We start from the raw sequence: 19,344 nt of genomic DNA on the forward strand, positions 1-19,344 counted from the left end.
TGGCTTGTGATATTGGACTGCAGGACTGCAGTCCCCCCCAGCTGTAAATCAAAATAGAAAAAAAATCCCCACCATGCTCAGAAACTTGAATCCAGACTGAATCCGGATTTGGAAAGAAGACAGCAGTCTACAGATGCCCCAGAAGTCTATGTGGTTACAACCGCAGAGACTGGAAGGGGATCAGAGTGCAAGGTCTGCAGTCTGTGCATGCTCGGAATGAGCTGAGGCACAAGGTCTGCAGTCTGTGCATGCTTGGAACGAGCTGAGATAGCACATGCATGACTGGTGCATTCCGGCACTGAGAAACAGGAACTGCTGCTGTAATATGAACTGGAAATGGCTTATTTATTCTTTGAATTTAACAGAAGCTGTATTTTGGCTGGCTTTTTTATTCCTGCACCGAGTGAGAAACAGGAGCTGTATTTTGGCTGCCATGGATGGGAAATTGGAAACAGGAGCTGTATTTTGGCTGCCATGGATGGGAAACTGGAAACTGGAGCTGTATTTTGGCTGTTGCGGATGGGAAACTGTGTATTTTTGCTGCTGTGGACTTTTTGGCTTGAATGGAAGGAGCTGGATTCACTCAGATATGGTGTGTGTGTGTTTGTGTTTGTGTGTGTGTGTGTGTGTGTGTGTGTGTGTGTGTGTGTGTGTGTGTGTGTGTGTGTGTGTGTGTGTGAGTGTGTGTGTGTGTATGTGCATATGTGTGTGTACATGCGTGTGCATATGTGTGTGTGTGTGTGTGTGTGTGTGTGTGTGTGTGTGTGTGTGTATACATGCATGTGTGCGTGTGTGTGTGTGTGTGTGTGTGTGTGTGTGTGTGTATGAGTGAATGTATTATATTTCTGTGTGACTGCAATATATAATTAATTGTAAAGTAAGTAGAGTTAATTCCCATTTAGCCAGCCAGATGGTGTAGGGAGATAAAACCCTGACTACAGCCCACATGACCAGAGGTTGCTTAGTGTATTTGGTTTATGTCAGAGTTGGCACGAAGGATGACCATGCTTATCTTGGGGAAAAGTCATGCTGTTATGGGCAGATTTTTATCCAAGCACTTGTGCAGACCAGGACTTAAAATGATAGCTGAGCTGGGTATGTTGGAGAACTGAGACAGGGTCATTCCAGAGCCTGAGGACTCAGGTCCCCATCAGGCCAGTCCACATTGCTTAATGAGAATCATCACGATGACATATGTGACACTGCTGGCTTCTAGCTCTTCTCTACCTCCCAAACCAAAGGTTGCAATTCCCCTTCCCTTTCCCACCCCACCTGCGACAGCCTCAGCCATGAGGATACCATGTGGCTACCCATGCCCACTCCACTCCTCTTCTCATTGTCAGGTTGGCCACACTCAGGGTTTTGCACCAGTCATGGAAGTCAGGGGTAGTGGGAGCACCACCTGATAAGCTGATAGTGAGTTGGTGGGGCACATTACAGGAACAAAAAATAGAATTAAGACCCATTTGAAGTATTTACATTTTCATTAAATTTTATGTTTCAAAATATGTACATTACATTTCTGTGAAACTGTAATGCCTAATTACTTGTGTAATAGTTGAGTTATACATTAATAGGAAAAAATGAACGTGCTTAAATAAGTGCTGGATTTAGGTCCCTCAGTGGTAAAATTAATAATGTAACGAAGAACCTATTTCCAAAGTGACAGGGATAATTCCTTTTCTATTGCCCATATTTCTTTTTCTCTCTCTCTCTCTTTCTGTCATGCATGCACATTTGTACATACGTGTGTTTTTTAAAATATGCATGCTAAACTCTTGCTTTATTTTTAGATGTAAGCTAGCAGCTGTCGAGGACAGCATGCTGTGTTAGTAGAATTAGCAAAATATTTTGGTTCGAAAAAGAGAAGATACTACTTTCTACAAAGAGCTGGTAATAGCTTATTTGGATATGGTATTTACAGTTTTCAAGAACCTAACTCCATTATGACCTACTTAAAATATAAGTTGTCAATCACAGAGCAAAAAAAAGATAAAAGTGCACAGTTGAAGACATTTGATGTAAACTTAAAGAAGCTTAATTTGTACAGCCCCAAAAAGTAAAAAGGAGAACATAAAAGATACATTCATAGGTTCATAGGTTCATAGCTAGGTACTATCTATCAGCCCAAGGGCTTATGTAAGCCTAGCCAACAAGGTTCCCTGGTTTTTGCCTCCCAAGAAGGTTATTTTCCTGTGGCCCTGTCGAGCAGGACTACAGACGTGTTCCCCCAGGGTGAATTTCCTATTTACCATCCACTCATCAAGATTTTTCTTGAAGAGTGCCAGTGAAGAACTCTGCTTGACATAGATAGGCAGCCTGTTCCAGAGTATGAGAAGTCTCTGGGACAGGAATCTATCCCTCCAGCATGTTCTGTTTATTGTGGTGATAAGGTTTAGATTTCTAGAGCGTGTAGCTTGGAGGGATTGGGATTTCTTTAGGTGTAGCATGTCCATCAGTTCTGGGTTTGGTATGTTAGGTAGAGATCACCTTGGAGTAGGTGATATGCTATGGAGTAAAGCTAGAGTTTTTTGAGACGGTCAGAGTAGGGCATCTGTTTGAGTCCTGTAATCCTCTTGATGAGATATTTTTGTGGCCTCTCCAGCTATTGCAGATGTCTTGTGAGGTACATTTCAAAAGGGCCATTGTACTCAATAATGGGTCTAATGAGAGCCATGTAGAGGGGAACAATGACCTCTTTTTTCTTGGATGAGAACCCTTTCATGATGAGGTGTGCCACGTAGAAGGATTTCCTGACTACTTTGGCAATGTGATTATGAAAGAAGAGACTACTGTCCACCTGAGTCCCAAGGTCTCTTATTACACCTTTGGCGTTAAGTGGACTGCCGCCTATGTGGTAGTTCATGGGTACAGAGTTTTTACCAAAGGGGATAACAATGCACTTTTTAGCATTGAGCTTGAGGTCATGACTCTTAACACCAAGCATCAGTCTCAGTGAGGCCCTTTTGTAGGATGCCCACGTCATTTGTGGACTCGACTATGACACCAAATTTGCAGTCATCTGCGAACTTCCTCAGCCAACTGAGTGATAGGATACGTGAACATTTATTAGCTATCAGGAAACTTGACTCCAGAAATGCCTTGGCTACTCATGTAATGAATACAGATTCTACTCATACGTTTAAATTTAAAGTGTTAGAGCAGATAGTAACTAATATGAGACTAGGAGATTCTAACAACACTCTTGAACAAAGGGAAACTAACTGGATTATTAGGTTACATAGTGATGTACTACCAGGGCTAAATGGCCCACTCCCTTTAAAACCTTTTTTTGAAGGGGCGGAGATTGTTTAAGTGATTTTTATTGAAGCTTTCATGTGATAGATGTTTTTAAGGTAGAGCAATGTATTTAATGATGTTTTAACACATTTGTATGGTCTGAAGAAGTGCTCAGAAGGGCATGAAAGTGCTTACCGTATATTAATTAAAGTTTTATTATATCTGCCTTGGCAGTCAGGTGGATTTATTGGATTATTTTATAGGTTGACTATATCATAACAAAAAATGTCTAACTCCAAATGCTAGACTCTCCCTTGCACAAGCTCTCCTACTCCCCTTTCTTCTTTATGCTGCCTCTGTGTTCACCAACCTTCAAACTGCAAAATTTAACAAACTCCAACAAACTTACCAAAAGATAACTAGATTCATCACAAACTCAACTTACAATACTCATCACTGCCTAGCTCTTGCATCCCTCCACTGCCTTGAGTTCCCCAATTTATTGTTGCAATCACAACTTCAAATGTTACACTTCATTCTCTGCAAACCTTCATCTTGCCTTGCTCTCTCTTCCTTAATCTCTATCTACACACCTTCTCACACTCTCCGTACCTCTAATTAGCAGTTGGCAAACTCTTAATATAAACACTCCATCACCCAAATTTGGAACAAACTTCCTAGAGACATATGTTCCACCATTCACCCATCCCACTTTAAAGAAAAACTTAAACTTCATCTGCTCAACACCAAAATCTGTCATTGTCAAGCCCCAACTTAACTCCTCTCGTCCCTCTTGGGAACCATGTCTGTAACTCCCCTCGCAACAATATTGTCCCTCTATTAGGAGATATTTCTTTACTTTATACTCATTCTGATGGACCAAACTCTTGTTGTAAATTTGTAAATAAATCTCTACTCTCTAAACGTAGGATAGATATAACTACAAGTGTTGCATTTTGCTATTGAATGCCAATTATTATTGTGTAATCAATATCTTATCATACTATGAATGTATATAGTGTCATTTTTCTGTAAACTGTATGTTTCTTGGAACTTTTCTCCTCAGGTCTCCACTGAAAACGGGCCACAAGCCAAGCTGGACTAACCCAGTTAACAAATGCCAATAAATATATATATATATATATATATATATATATATATATATATATATATATATATATATATATATGGGAACACTTCACATAATCGAATTACTGAAATCTCGAATTGCATATGGTCGAGACCATATGATCGAGATTTCGGTAAATCGAATATGTGTAGTGTGTAAAAATAAGAGTTTACTTACCTTAATACATTGCGTGCACACAGAGGCAAGGATTCCTGTATGCTCTGTGTGTACGTAATGTTTTTTTTTTTTTTTTTTTGCGGTGTTGACAGGAAATGAGAAATCTCCCATTTTACACTTCCACATACAGCCGCAAGACGGGAGATTTCCCATTTCCCCACTGTAGCGCAATCTTGGAGTTGGTATATTTAAGTAGGGGGTGTGTGGGGGGCACAGCCCCCCACATGGGGGGGGGGTGCAGGTGGGAAAAGCCCCCCCTGCAAAAGCAAAGTTTGTCATTTTTTTTTTTTTTTTGGTTTTGCTTCAGAAGTTCGAGTTTACGAAACTCGATCTTTTGCTTACGGTTATTTGCAGTTTGAGATTTTGTAAATTCGAGCTTCTGAAGTGAATCCATATATATATATATATATATATATATATATATATATATATATATATTAATAAAACATTCAAAGCAAGGTAACAGATAGTTTTGTAAGAACAGTAATGCCATTCAGGTGTGTGTTATTGCGGAAGTAATGTCCTTCTAGGCATGTAGAAGCCTGACACTAGCCATTATTTCCCCAGTAACACACCTTGTCAGACATTTATTGCTTACTTAATACATCATTTATGTACACAGATTTCAGTTTTATGAGAGTTTGAAACAGCTGATAATTAATTTGCTAGGCTGAAGTTCTACTTGGAATGTAGTTTTACAGAAAAGTATTTGAAAAAATTGTGAACAGTGTTAATTTATATTTCCCACCTTATTAATAAATAGGAACATGATGTAGAGTTCTTTGGCTTTCCTTGCTGTTAGAAAAGGAATCTTAAGGATGATCAACGCAGGTGGTATTGGCTTACACTCTGGCATATGTGTTATTTGATATCAATTACACATGCATTTAAGGTGTAGTAGACCAATTTTACTGACACTGATTACGGCGAAGGTCTGCAGATTCAAATACTGAGTCGTTCTTCTCATTCTCTCTTGCCTGTTTAGGGAATAATGAAAGATGCAGCAGTATAGTCAATTTGTTTATAAAGGTTATAAGGTTAAACTTATGAATAATTTCAAATCAAATAAAGCAACAATGTCTAAAATACAGAAAAAATGTTTTCATTAAAACATTACCACTTAGTGTTCAGGTCATGCCTTCAAGAGTAAAAACCAGAGGACTAGACCATTAAATACACTCACAAATTTACACAAATAGTAAATGAATGACGTAAGACTGTACCAGCTATATTTATTATTAAGCCCATAATGGTCTAGCATACTAAATTTAAAAATGAATATCATTTTTAAGCCATTGCTAAACTATACTTCTTGTACTACTACCATAATATTGCTCTACGATAGTAGCTTGTAAACTTTTTATATCCCCTTCTGACATTCATGTAGATGTTTAGCTACTGGGTTACTTATTTTTTATTCCTAATGTCACATAAATGTTTTACAACCTAACCTTGAACTTATGATTAGCTTGTATATATACATACATATATATATATATATATATATATATATATATATATATATGTACATATATATATATATATATATATATATATATATATATATATATATATATATATATATATACACAAAACCACGTGCACATCTTAACTCATTATAGCTGTGTACACTTCCAGGCATTTCTGCAGTTACCTCCTACTGTGCCTCTAGGCATCAGATATTGCTGGTTCATATTAACAACAATAATTCCAAAACTATGCTACATACAAGGTATCAAAATATTTTTTCTTGAAGCATACATGATGGCAAACACAATTGTATTGATATTTGACCTCTGTCAGTGAGTATTTGTTTGAACTGTAAGGTGAGAACGTCATTTTTAAAGACTTGAGCCACACCCAAAGGGAATTAAAGGTACACAGTTAAAAGAGCTTTATTGGAGGGAATGAGTTTAATGCATAAATCATTTTATCAGTATAACATGTAAAATATTTTGTAATCTGCAACTTTTTGTTATTTTTATAATACAATCGTGAGAGAACATAAGAACATACAGAAGACCTTCAATGACTTAAAATTGCTAATAAAATGGCAATCATTCATAATTCATAATTCATAATTATTTTTAATAAAAATATTCCTTCAAATGTTTCCCTCTTTTAATAGAAAACATATCTTGTCAGGAAGAATGTTATTCAATCCAGAATCAAACTTTAAGAAATTCTGTCCTTCATGAACTGCCTAAATAAACTTATCAGTAATGTTATTAAATTCAACAACAACAACAACAAAAGTATTTAATTTCAAAGCAAAGCCATAGGTTCAGCTTGATTTTTATCAATTAAATAGTGAGTACATATCAAGACTTGCTTTATTGAAACACAAATAAGCAAAAGTAATTAACAGGTTTCAATAAACACATAAAAACATTTAAAAAACAGAAAAAATACACATGATGACCCTGTACCACATCACTTTAAATATAATAACTGCAAGACTGCACAACAGAGGGAAAGGAAAAAATTCCTTACCTCACTGTCTGCCAATCTCAGAAAAAGCACAAATTGCAATTCAGTTGTCAATGTGTTGCACTGTTTTCATTGTACACTGTAAGTTACATTAATATGTTGACTGGAATGAATATATGTTACAGTTGCATGCATTACCTGAATGGGGCTTCATTTCTCATGAATTTCATTAGTCCTGTTCCAGCATATACACTCTATTTCATTATTAAATGTTGTTAAATATTTATTGAATGTGTGCATGGCCAAAATGGTTACCTGCTCGAGGCAGTGAAAATCTGTTCTGCAGTCTTTAATTTATTTCTGACAGGATTTCTTCACTAAAAGTCTTCTTAGAAGAACCAGCATCAGAAGAAATTCTTGAGAAAAAGACTCCATGGAAGCTTATTCAAAATAAGTCATACATTTATAGAAGCTTCCTGTTAAAATATCAATAAGAGGAAGATCCTCAGGATGAGTCATTCAAAATCTGTTTCTCAAGACATGTCAATAAAAAAGAAATATACTTTTTATTGAACAACATACATTTTTTTCTTTAAAAATCGACAGACTGGATATGAAAATGGACACAATTAAATAAGATTGCAGGAAACAAATTCAGTTGATTAGTGAAATGGCCAAACAAAATCATGTACTGATTTCAGGGATGGAAAATGCAACAAATGGCACAAAAGGCAGACCATAAGAAGAAGAAGAAAACCAAAGCAGAATTTTTCCTTAAGCAGCACAATATGTTTCTTGATAAAATAAATGATCTAGAAAATACATCTATGAGAAACAATGTAAGAATCTATAACATACCTAAGAAACTTGAAGGGGGAAAACATGGTAATTGTTTTAATTTCTTGGTTTCAATTAATTTTACAATTTACCTGGGGCTTTGTCCTTTGTAATTGAAAGAACACATTCATCCTTGACACATCCGCAAGGAAAACTGCTTCTTCTAGGATAGTAATTATCAGATTTGTTTCTGGACAACCAAAGGATTTAGTGTTAAAAATCTGCTTAAACAAGTTTAATTATCAAAGCAGGAGATAATACTCTCAGATTTTACAATGGCCATTCTTCAGAGGTAGTTACCAAAAGAAAAGCATGCATTCCCCCAGATAAAAGACCTGAAGAAAACTGGTATAAAAACTCATTTGATGTTTCCTGCTAAAATAATAATGCTTAGAAGAAGAAGAAGAAGAAGAAGAAGAAGAAGAAGAAGAAGAACAACAACAACAACAACAACAACAACAACAATAAAACTCTTTAGATGTTGTTTCATTCATACAAAAATAATTATAGACAATACTGAAGATATGGATTGGAATAGTTCTTCATTGAAAAGATAGGCTGGAAACAAGGGAGGAAACTAATAAAAAAGCAAAAAAAATTGAAAGACAAATAATAATATTGCATTGATATTTGTTTTCCTTTTTATTTAATATTTCATTTGCTACTTCCTGTTTTCTCATTCTCTCTCCCTGTTCTTTTTTCTCATCTGTTCTATGATATTAATAATAACCGATCTACTCACAAATGCTCATTGTTCACTATTATAAACAATATACACTTAAAAATACAAGTAGGCTGTAAAACATTGCCCCATTTGTAAACTCAGAACAGTAAAAACAAAAAAACAAATGAGTGTACCATGCCTCTTGAATGACTCATCCTGAATATTTTCCTTTGCTATCCCTTTTATTTGATATTTTAATGTGAATTTGAGTAAATTTGATCTGGGTATGGATAACTGGCTTATATTACAGAAAAATAGTACATACTTTCTAAAATTAATAATGTCAAACATGGCTAAAACATTCTATCCATTATTGATATGTTAAATAGTCTTGAACTGAATGGTTTTGGAGGGAGAGCTTATCTATCCAAAATATATAAAATAGATAGTAGCTATAGATTCACAACAGATAATTATTGGGATTATATTTCTCAAATAAGTGGTCCAATGTTAACTGAAATAGACAAGAAAACAATTTTATCCTTGAATATATATATATGTGTGTGTTTGTGTGTGTGTGTGTGTGTGTGTGTGTGTGTGTGTGTGTCTGTGTGTGTGTGTGTGTGTGTGTGTGTGTGTGTGTGTGTGTGTGTGTGTGTGTGTGTGTGTGTGTGTTCTCAGGCTTTTTTCTTAGAAGTTCTTACATAGACCTTTTATTACCCTGACTGAAATTATATGTAAAAAAGAATGTATCAGTTGCTTGAGATGTAAATCACTGCTAACAGAAGACTGGCAACATACAGTGTATGACTATAAAATTTTGGAGATCTTTTGGGGACAAATTCATATTTGCATATGTGTGTTAGGTTCAGGTAAATTTATGCTTACTAAATTACTATTACTATTTAATGCTCCAATTACTGGATGTGTTCTAAGAGTACATATTCCACCTCTCTGGACTTTGTAGCAATAGCTAGAAAGTTAGTTACAAAAAATGGAAGCATGATTCTACACCTTTATTTACTGAATTTATAAATAGTCATTATTATATGTAAAAAATAGGGTCTATATTACATCATTGAACTTCAAAAAGTTCGAACAATGTAATATCAAACCTAAATGTCCAAAACATTAAAATAGTGAACAGAAAGACAGTGATTTTTTTTCCCAGGGGAAAAAAATTGCTGTTCCCTAACAAAAAAAAAAAAAAAAAATCCAACCTAAAACTTAAACTGAAGTGGGGGCACACCACCCACACCACCCCTACTTAAATATGCCAACTCTGAGATTGCACCACAGTGGAGGAAATAGCAAAGCCCCAAAAATGGCTTACTGATTTTTTTCCCTGGGAAAAAAATCAATGTGCCGTGGCTTCACTATTTTCAGGTTTCGGACGTTTAAGTTCGATATTACATCGTTCGAACTTTATGAAGTTCGACGATGTAATATAGACCCGTAAAAATTAATTATCTACAGTCATGTTGAGAAGGAACAAAATTACATATGAATATGCAATTGTTTAAAACTGAATGCTTTACTAGATAAACATTGATTTTTGTTTTATCAGTGGTGTTTTCCCAACAGAAATTATAACTGTATATAATTAATGTTGATACAGACACTTATATAAATATTTAGTTATTTTTTTATTTTAACATGTTATAGACAGTTATGCAAATAGTTAGTTTTTTTATTTTAAAGTGTTATTACATAAGAATATGTTAAAACATTAAAAAATTACTGAACAACCAAAAAGTAAAATTCTGATCCACAAATTTGGTACCATGGACTTTCCCTAGTGGATCTATTACAAGTTAAATTACACTTTGCAATGTACTGTCACTACAGTATGTGTTACATTATTTTTCTGTAAAATCTAAATTATATCTATCTAAATCCAACAGAGCATGACAGCTCTTTGGTGTCATATCTTCTGTTAGTTTTAAACATAAATAACCAACATCCTGATTGTCAGTGCTAAGACTGAAGTACACAGTTCTGCGCATTGCAAATCATTACCTGCATTCTATGTTTCCCATGATTCTGAAACTAAAATACACCAACACACACAGTCAACCCCCTGTGTCCTGTTATATGGGCAAGATGATCAATGAAATACCTAATTTCACAGAGATATCTATTCCTTATAGCTGGCTCACTAGAAGGAGGGGCGCATTCACAAATTAAGTTTGATTCTGAGTCTGAGTCTGATAAAATTAACAGACATTAATGCCTGACATGTTGATATGGAATACAGTTGATAGGGTGAATCTTTTCTTTGGGGCAGTAAGACAGGTATGATCATCTGAAATGAAGAACCTCAGTAGCCAGGTCTAATTTCTCTATGACAGAGAGTCTACCAGCTCCCACTATAGTTACATGATGGTGTTGCCTTCCTATAAAAAAAAAACATAAACCACATAACTTAACATGATCTATTACATAGCACTATTTTAATTGCTGTTCTTATAATAAGGAGATGTTATACTCCAGCGCATTGATCAGTTTTCCTTTTATATTACAGCAGAACATTTGTGACTAAAGAACCTTTTTTATGTGTTACACAAAATTCAGATGTGTACTTGTTTTTGACTTAGGTAACAGCAGATGGAGTAAAAGGTAAACAATGAATATAAATCTTTAGTTATCTAGTGAGAATTATGCATTGAGGCCATGATGGAGTCATAGTTGTGCAGTATACCCCACCTATATGGAAGCATATCTAAGCTTATAATGAGGTATAAGTTTTATACTCTTTTTTTTTTGCAAAGTTCACCTGCAGATGAAATTTGAATAACCTTCTATAGAAAGCTCAGACTTAATTGTGAAAAAAAATTAAGTCTCTGTGGCATAGGAGGGAGTTTTGACTGCTAACAGGCTATTTGCACAGATGGTGGTCAGGTGGGTAATAAAAGAAGTAAAGCAATACTGAGTTTAAAAGAACTGCATCGGAGTACATTGGATTTTAAATGTGAAAACACAACTAAACAAACAATCATAAATATAGCTTGTAAGAGGGCTTATGGCCCTTAATTCCCTGTTTTCTCCAGATATGATAGGACTGTGAAAAAAATAAAGTATCTCTAATGAAAATATACATTTCACCTTTACTTTTATACTGGTTTGCATCAGTACATAAACATTTCCTTATTCCAAAACGTAATATTATTTCATTAGAATGTTTTATTACAAATGTAATGCTGGGATGGTTAAGGGTATGTCAGCCTCCTCCACTTACAAAAAATACATAATGTACTTGTGAACAGAGGGAAAGGTTTGATGCAGGCAAAGTTCCCTAGTGTACAGACATTTTGAGATCATATAGTGTGTGTTTGTGTGTGTGTCTGTGTGTGTGTGTGTGTGTGTGTGTGTGTGTGTGTGTGTGTGTGTGTGTGTGTGTGTGTGTGTGTGTGTGTGTGTGTGTGTGTGTGTGTGTGTGTGTATTGGGGGGTCATTAGAAGCTATTTATTGCAATCAAATCCATTGGTTCTCCACCATCAACTTTTTCTGTAAAACATTCACAAAACTGGCTTAGGCTTGATTGATACCTCCTTATGGCCATAAAACCTTGTTGGTTGTTTCATAGAATTCATAGAAGTTTCAAAGAAATATAGTCTTACAACCATTCCCATTCTAATGCTGTACCTCCTTTCTCAAGGAGGGCTAGGACAGTTAGTCCTGGAGTAAATGTGAGGATACCCATCTAATCTTCCTGGTTCTGTATGAAGGATGATAATGTATTACAATGTTTAACCTACAGAACAGTGTGCTACAGAAACAGGTGTGGTACTGTATAATGAATCGATGTTTCCATTGCATTTTATTTATTTTTGGTGAAGGTTTAGATCCCTGATTCTGGTGTTTGCTAAGGTAATAGACTGGTGGAGATATAAGAGATCACAGATAACAGGGTTTCTAATAGCATCAGGCACCCTCAAGAGTCTATAAAATAATGAGTAAAAGGATAGAGCTTAAAGCGTCTCTTGTAGCACAGTCTTTATTTCCTAAAAACTTCTTTGTTAGGAAGTTCTGAAGCTTCTCGACTTGTTGAGTGAGATAGATCCTGAAGTGGACATAATACTCTATGGTTGGTAAGATCACTGCTGAATATAAGGAAATAATGACATTGTTAGATCTGGATGATATACCCTTCTCTACTGGTCATACTACAGAGAAGGATTTTCTGACTACTGTTGCCACGTTAACTGAAATAGAGGAAATATCACCACATGGACCCAGGTGCCTGACTATGTTTTCATTTAGAAGTAAAGTATCATCATGTTATGGAGTAGCTAACGATTAATTTGTGATTATTTTCAGTAACTAAATATTAACTAGGGTAAGTTCTTAATGAAGGGTGCAGGTGTCAGAGGAGGTCTTGACAATAATACACAATATGAAGTAATCTGAAAAAATTTTAGCCAGAGATCCTGGTTCTCAGTTTGGAGATCAGAGAAGTAAATGCTGCAAAGGATGGTTCCTAGTACCGAGTCCTGGGTTACTACACTGATTACCTTCATACTTTCTACTGAGGAAGCTGATGCATGAACTATGTGTGTTTTCTTTTTGAGTCCGTTTACTGTCCATTTTACCAAATAATGATCTATATTTAAAGAATCATAATTCAAGAGAATATTCTGTGGGTAAGCTTAGGTTAAATAATCTGAGGAGAGGTTTAATGAGGACATGTTTGGTGCTGTTAGTTAAACATCCAGGTATGTTGGCAGGTCGGGTCTATATCAAAATCTCGAATGTTTACTTACTCGAACACTTAAACGCCAACACATATTCCGCGAACCGCAAATATGCCGAATGCCCTAAACCACGAAATTCAAAAACTCGAAATGTCATAGTTGTCCCATCCCACCTCCCGCTACATACTACTTACACAAACAAACTAAATAAACCACATACATACACTAACCAAAACCCTACTTCTAACCCTAAACTAAACCCTACTTCTAACCCTACATTAAAGCTTTCATATACCACCAAGTATGCACTTAACTTAACCAGCACCCTAACCCTAAGGTCTGTAACTATCGCACACTTACCTTAAAAAACTATACTCAAACAAACTAAATAATCCACACACATACACTTAATAAAACCCTACTTCTAACCATACACTATATCTAACATACATTATCATCTATGCACTTACCTTAACCCGCACCCTAACCCTAAGGTCCGTAACTATCACACACTTACCTTAAGGAGCTATACCGTAGAAGGGTCAACCATGACAAATCGATGTTATGGATTTTGTGCTTCAGGACGATCGATGTTTTCGTGGTTCGATGAAGACGTGTCGGCATTTAGGTGTTTGGGTAAGTAAACGTTTGACTTTTTAAATTTCCCGGCAGGTCCCATGGAGGAAGTATTTTTTGTCTTTGATAGCTCCTTCAGAACTGGTTCTATGTTAATAATAGGGGATACATGAAGTTTGGATAGATGTTTTGGGGATGAATTTTGCAGTAAACTTGTCTAATGGGCCAGAGTGGGTAATCTCATTTAGAATATGTTCTGAGCATTATTAGGTATTGTTCCTTAGTTTCCTAATATAGATAACGAAAGGCATTTGCTTGTCCTTAACTTCATTCCTAGCCTAAGCTCATTGGTTGCTTTACTAGTCCTAATGTATTTTTAAGTCACATGGTACTGTTGTTTTAAATAATCCTTGTCATGAAAAGTTTTGGATCATCTATGTAACTTAAGGAGTTTGTGTCTCTTATAAAGTTTATGTTGGTGGGTATCCAGGATGTGGTTTCTTTTTGAATTTCCCATTTTATTTTACTCTAGTTGGGACTGATAATTCTATGCATTTGTCTAAATGCTGTGTCAGTATCCATGTTGGTGATGTTATAAATTAATTTTTAGATTCCATTATGTAATTGTATGAGGTTTGCTCATTTGAAGTACTTAAATTCAGAGATGTTGGTTTCAGGGGCTTTGGAGATTTTGATGGCACATCTCACAATCATATGGTCTGTCTTAACTGGGGGGAGAGAGATCAGATGAGTAGTACATAGAAACGCTATATTCATTAGGACCAGATCTAAACTATCACATACTCTAGTGGGTTATTAACTATTTGTTCCAGAGAATTTTTATTAATTAAGTCTAAGACATTGAAGGTATAGGTGCTTCAGTTATAGGTAGTTAAAATCTCCCAAAATGATGGAGTGCAGGGAGTTTTTCAGATTATATGGGGAGATTGACGGTATCCTGTATCAAGATATAAGTTGTCAGTTTGTCTTATTTATGGTGATCTGTACTTCTATGAGTTCTGTTTGTGAGTCTCTCGGAATCTGTCTGGAGGTGAGATGATTCTTGATAGGTATAAGGATGCCACCACAAGGTATGGTAGGCACAAAATTTAGATATGTAGCTTCTGATACATTAAGACCAAATCACAGTAATTAAACATGCATATGTTCTAGATGCAGGAGAGCCTCAAGATCATACAATTTGCTGCTGAGACTTATGGCATCAAGAAGAGACACTATAATGTGGTCCAAATTGGGGTATGAAGAATTTGCTATATCGGGATGCCCATTAATTGAACTCTGCCTAAACAAAGGCTGCTCCAGAGAATGTTATCTTCTAGGAAGGTGGTCAGACTTTCCTTCTGGAGTCTAGCCGTGACTTTCCCTGCCACTGCTGCCAGGCTAAAAGGACTGTAGTTACCAAACCTTTCTGCTCCCCCATCCTGTATACCACACCAGTATGTTTGTCTTCTAGTCCTCGTGCACGTTTTCACTGTCCTGTGATCTATTAAACATCTTTAATGGAAAATATACCAGGAAGGCATTTAGATTCCTGTCGATTTTCAGAAGCAGCCAGTCTAGTCCCAATACTTCATTCCTCCAAAGGCAGCCAGCTCCTTCTGTATCTCTCCTACTGTACCATAATGTCTGCCGACTGCACTCCCATCTCTAAATCCTCTCAGCATTGGAGTTTCCTATCCTTTTCCTTCTTGACGACTAAGACAAAGTAATTAGTACCTCTGCTTTTTGTATTATCTCTGGTTTTCATCCTTGCTCATCCTGCTTAGGTCTGTCTGTACCTTGCTTCTTTCTGCTATATCCTTAAAAAAACACTTTGTTTCTTTATTGGCTTTTGCGGATAACTACAGTTCATCTTCTACCTTTCCTACCCTCACCACTTTCAATGCCCTTTTGCCCACCTCTTCATACCAGAACCATAACTAGTGTATGTGGGCAGTTGCCCCTGGTGCAAGCTGTTACTAGGCATGCTCAGCAGGTACCAGTGGTGTGTGAGCATGTGTGTGTGTGTGTGTGTGTGTGTGTGTGTGTGTGTGTGTGTGTGTGTGTGTGTGTGTGTGTGTGTGTGTGTGTTTGTAAGTCTGTATGCAGTACTGGCATTGATTTATGATGTGTCAAGGACATAGCTGCTTCAGAAATAAATGCTAATAGTGCATTTGTGGTTAAAGCTGAAGTACAAAGTGTGTATTCATAACTATCGCAATAAATTTGCCACAATTGAATTAATAATTGTAGCAAGCAGCTTGGAATAGTTACAGGGCATGGAGGAGTTTTTCCATCGATTTTGAGTTTAAGGACTGCTCAGGGGCATCAGATGACCTAGCTATGATTCTGCGTCATATTGTACTGCCTCCATCTCACCGTCTCCTCCCATCCACATCTTATATGACCCATCTATTGCTGTAAATGCTAACTTCATGCTCTTATTAACCATTTTAAACTTCTCATCCTTTTTTTGACTTTTTGATATTTGACAGTGTCCCTGAACTGAGACTGAAATGGGTGACAGTTTTCAGATCCCATTCTGATGCTTAGATTCTCCAGCAATGGCAAAACAAAAATCATACTTGGTCTGTTAACTTTGGGCCTACCCCCAGTGCCTATAAAACCAGCACAGTTTCCACTTCATAAAACTAGCATTACTTCAACTTACCATATGGATAATGTTCCACTTAAATTTGTCTTAGTTATCAGGGACTTGAACATCTTTGTTTACAACAGACTGTCCCTTGACAACCACATTTCTGTGGTGGTTATAGCTTCTACGTTCCATAAATTATCATTCATAGTATGTCCTTTGGATCCAAAGGAATTCCCTTATGCCGATCAATGAAAACAATGTCCCTTTTAGCATGTACCTTGCTATGCAGATAAAATTAACTTGAAATTCCCCATTATTTCCTTAGCAAAATAGATTTGGGGTGTCAGTACTCTTTTCTACTGTAGCAGTCCAAAATACTTTCCCTCTTCTCAATGTCATCCACACGCCTGAATGATCATCTCTGTTACCCTTCTGTGCGATGAATGATCCAGGACTCTTTGAACACCTTCAGCTAAAAAGAAGCAGTTGTAACTGCTCTAGAGACCTAAATCTACTACTGCTGCTAGTACATCAAAAACACCAGATGATGCAACAAGTACCTAACCTAATGTAGTCCCTATTTACAGAATAGGCTGGCTTTACATACAAACCAGGATGCTTTTCTAGCAAACAGTAAAACCACCCTGGATGACTTGATGGGTGATAGCAAATTTTCACTGGGGCCATGTGGGAAAAAATCTTTTTTAATGGGGGCAGTGTTAGCCTATTGCCAGTACTTGGTGATGTGGCTAAGCTTCCTGAGGTTCTCCTTGTCTGTAAGCTCAATATTAACCTACAAACAGCCATCTCTTTATCATTATTATTGTGGGCACCTTTTTAGTCAGCCATTGGTACAGACTGATAAAGCCCTGACTGTGATCCAAATGATAATTTTTTAATGACCTTAGTGACCTGGACACAGAGTATAGGAGTGAGCAGCTGTTACTTCCTTTTCTACCCTAGATGGGGAGACGGCTTAATTTGATGGAAGACTAATACTTAGTAGAGGGTGGGTGGTATAAGTACAGCTTAAGGGCAGAGGGCAAGTACTTGCCATACAGTACACTTGCATGTAACACACACTGGGGCAGGCATGGAAACATGTATTGTTATTATGTGTGCATTGTGGGAGTTCCACTCAGTGAGACTGCTGCAAAGGAAACAGGAATGGGTGTAAGCAGGAAACTCTGTTGGCTACCTGAATGATGGCACAAAAGCTTGCATCTAAGAAACCATTACATTTTAATTTACTCTTCAACAATGGCTTTGCTACTGCTTAGTGGTATTATATTTTTGCTGTGCTGTTTAATTATTTATAATTCTGTCCTGAACTGTTGTTGAATAAGATATGTGCTGGATCGGTCTACCTGCTCACTTATCATACAGCACACGTTTATATGCATATGCATATACATATGGATAAATACATTAAAAATATATGTATATATGGGCACGATACATCTTAAGTAGGGTGACAGGAGGTTGCCTAAGGTTTAGGACTATGGCCATGACAATTTTGTTACCCTTCAGGCAGTATAGCATGGAATCCTGTCCTCAACTCTTAGTAAGTTAATTTCAGAAGAAAAACTGCATATGTGACTTTTTTCAGATGTGCAGCTTTTATTCTGAAGTTAATCGACATTTGTGAACAACATAATCTGGGTTCAACTAATGCACCTGGCACTTGGAGGAGCTGACTCAAGGGATAGGAAAGGCAGTGCTATTTTACTGCCTTGCTTACCCCAAGGGGAGGAATCATAAACAAGTAGGGTGTCCCCAGTGGTGATACTAGTGTATGTATCCCATGCTTACAAATACTAGAGTTGTACACAGACAGACATCCTGGGCCATAATGGCTTTATGTCATTGCATAATGGGCATTAAGGTGTTCAGGTGTGGAAATAAGTAGAGCATAAAAATAAAATAAAAAAAAATTCAATGGTCATGAGTATTATGTTACACTGGGACAGCTCAATCTCATCTCAGGCAATCAGATGGCTTTGGATTAGGTTTCGGTGGAGGGTCAGGAATGACTCCTAGCATCTGAGATGAAGAAGAAGAAGTACCAGTTGCAGCTAATGGTCTGTCCATATGGACCAACAAAATTATAATTAAAAATAAATAAATTGTATTTGTGAGTTTGCAAAGGTGGTAAGAATAGAGAGCACAACTAAGTGGTCAAGTGCACTGGAAAATCCTTTTAACATACATTTCCTGCATCAGTGAGTAGACAGCTTTAAATAAGACATTTATTCTAACACTGCACCTTGAATCTGATTTTACTATCTATGCACATTCCATTTCTACCCTTGGTTATTTAAAAACATTCGAGCTGCACACACAACATACTAAACAATATCAGACTGCTGGTTTTGAAGGTTGCTAGCTGCTAACAGTGAGATCAGGAAAATAGACAATATCTATCTTTAAAAAACTTTGGCTGCTCAGATCCTGGAAGGAGGAAAACACGTCTATGTCATTTTATTGGACTCATGAAAAATACTTTTCTAATATCTTCTGCACATAAAACAGTTTAGCACATGTGTCCTCAGCTTCTAGATTATCCATACAGTCTTTCAATAAATTTCAGATTATTTATATAGTTCTTTCATCAGTAAAACATCTTATATATTGAATGTCAGAAATCCTAGACTAGTTTAGGGGAAGTAATTAATTATCTGGAAATGTAAATGCATTACAGAAAAAGTTATACATCTGAGGGTTTTAGAATTACTGGCAGGAGAACAAATGGTGTGTAATTAAAGATGGAGACAACGCCATGTATTTTATTGATGGGAGTATCCCAGACATTTTCATTTAGCTCAAAGACAGGCTTAGTTATAGGATATGCTGAAAACTAATATACCAGATCACTGGTTTTATGTGTGTGTTTCAGCTTTTAAACTTAGACATTAATGAAGCCAGTTGTAAAGCAGACGTCATCTTCAAACTATATAAAATTTCAAGTCTTAAACTTACTAGTTATTAAGGCAGAGTT

The sequence above is a fragment of the Protopterus annectens genome, chromosome 11.part0 (genome assembly GCF_019279795.1).
Source record: "Protopterus annectens isolate FY-2018-M chromosome 11.part0, PAN1.0, whole genome shotgun sequence".
Taxonomy (NCBI): domain Eukaryota; kingdom Metazoa; phylum Chordata; order Ceratodontiformes; family Protopteridae; genus Protopterus; species Protopterus annectens.